Here is a 2500-nt window from a genome sequence, read left to right as displayed (position 1 = left end):
GTTTGGACAAGGGGACAAGGACACAGGGGCCCCATGATCCCCTATTGCCTGGGGGCCCCATGAGTTGTCACTCCACCCCTGCTCCTAACCCTCTTGTATTGAACTGTATTGTTGCTGTATTGTCTCCCATTATATTGTAAAGTGCTGAGCAAACTGTTGGCGCTATATAAATCCTGTATAATAATTTCAATCTTTACTTTTTATTTTTTTTAATTTTAATTTTCAATTCTTTAATTGTAAACTATCAATCTTTATTTTTCAGTCTTTCATTTCTATTTTTATTATTTCAATCTTTAATAATTATTTCTTTAAAAAATTCTCAATTTAAACTTTAATCTTTAAATTTCACAGATTTTTAATGGAAATTACTGCTTTCTCAATCTCTAAATTTCAATATATTTATTTTCTTAGTTATCTACACTAAACAAAAAAGCACTACCAAGTGGAAGCTCATGTTTGGCATTGGTCTCCTAGATTGTAAGCTCCCAGGATCAGGGCCCTCCTATCCCTCTTGTATTGAACTGTATTGTTGCTGTATTGTCTCCCGTTATATTGTAAAGCGCTGAGCAAACTGTTGGCGCTATATAAATCCTGTATAACAATAATAATTGGACTGAGGGGTAGAAATGCCTCTGGATGGGGAGAACTACAAGTACCAGCACCCCTTGTTGACTGGCTTCATGCTGAGATCTGTAGTTTCCCCACCGATAATCAAAACAGCAGCATATTTTAAGGTATTTTATTTCTGCTTAAAACAAAGCTCTTAGTCTAGGCTCTCACCTATGTGTTTTCCAGAAACACAGTACAGTTCATTTAACATGATTTCCTATGGGATAGGTTCACATTTCTGCGTTTTCACCCGGTGTGTTTTTTTGGAAAGTGCCAGGGACTTTTTTTTAAAGGCAACATGTTGCATTTTTTTGTTTTATAGACTTCAATGGAGATGCTGCAGAAAAGCATGTAGTGAGTTGTTGATGCATTTTTTGTGTTTTGCGTTTTATTCTACCCAGCAACAAGTTGAAAAAAGAAAACTGCAAAACGCACTGCAGAAATGAATCAAACGCAAACTGCATAGGCGTGAAGCTAGCCTAAGACTGCGTTCACACCTAGCATCTCGTGAACGCACGTTTTCAGATGAATGGGCTGCCCTACATGCGACAAACGCCTCAAAGCAGCTCATGTACCTTTTTGCACATTGAGCTTCACATCTGCCAATCTGCTTACCGTGTTTGGGGTGCAACAATGAATGGCACCGCAAATGCGAAATGCGTTTTTCTCACGTTCACTGAACACTCGGATGTGAAGGCAGCCTAAAATGAAACTGAACATTGCAGCAGAAACTGTAGTAATTACTACAACTATCACATTTGCCGCCTGCCTGATTAAATATAAAATGATTGTATAGTTTAGGCCATTTCTTATTTTACATCTTTTTGGTAAATCTAAAGTTGATTGTACAAAGATTGTAACGTGTATGGTGACCCTAACATTAAAAAAAAAAACATGCATTACATTAGCTGAAGTGGAAGTTTCAGAATGCCTGCAAGCAAGCCATGCTGGGCTCTGTAGTCCCATAAAAGCCAAAGGTTGTCTATAACTGCTCTACGCCCATGAAACTGAAACCGCCGAGGCACCCATGCCGTAAAACTTCCTCCATCATTCCACGTAAGCCGCAGGCATTTTTCTATAGTAAAAGATCAAAGCAGGAAACGAGAATGACAGCTCTATAATCCAGCACATTAGATACATCTGCAACTACTAGACTGCAACACGATACGGCGCGATTGTAAAAGCAGATTATTTAAAGCGTTTAAAAACTCTGCCGTGTCTTTTGGTCACACCGAGGAACGGTTGTTTCTGCCGTAAACCGACAGCGCAAATTATACCGCACGCACAGACCGCACTTTAACTAAACTTTCTCACGCTCCCTTTTTTTTTTCTGAGCTATCCCCTGGAGATGACAGGGAGAATAGTGCGTCTGTCTATAAATATATCACTGCTGTTGTATTAAAGCGCCACACGGTGGAGAGAAGGGGGGCATGCAACTTGGAATGAGCCTGCAGCCAAGGAGCCAAAGTACAGGAGGGAAAATTCACTTCTATACCAAACAGGAAGGCATTGTGTTCACAATGAAGCTAAGATCTAATATCGAGATCAGATATGAAGAACGCAGAGACACGACCTCAAACCAGTGAGAAGTTCAAACGTAACCGCAGAAAGTATTTTACCAAAGGAGTAGTTGATGCTTGGAACAGACTTCCAGCAGAGGTAGCGAGTCAGACAACAGCAAGTAGATTTAAACGTGTGGGACAAACATGGATCTACACTGCAGACGAAAAAGGTTAAATGAAAAAAAAAGTGCCGACTTAATAGACCAATTTTCCATCATCACTCGTTTCTACAATAAAAAAAAAAAAAAAAAGTCGTGGAATGGGACAGCAAGCACCAACATACGATTTTTTAATTTTATATATATATATATATATATATATATATATAT

The 2500-nt window shown here is 38.9% G+C and overlaps 1 protein-coding gene across 1 annotated transcript in view; it reads right to left on the bottom strand.

The window, feature by feature from the left end:
* The window catches only part of FAM53A (family with sequence similarity 53 member A), a 117166-nt gene that overhangs the window by 110499 nt on the left and 4167 nt on the right, over window positions 1–2500 (bottom strand). The gene's annotated exons all lie outside the window — the stretch shown is intronic.

Source organism: Staurois parvus, unplaced genomic scaffold, assembly GCF_062004578.1.
Source record: "Staurois parvus isolate SC_StPar_1 unplaced genomic scaffold, SC_StPar_1.0 ptg000581l, whole genome shotgun sequence".
NCBI lineage: Eukaryota > Metazoa > Chordata > Amphibia > Anura > Ranidae > Staurois > Staurois parvus.
This window is presented reverse-complemented; position numbering and strand designations above follow the sequence as displayed.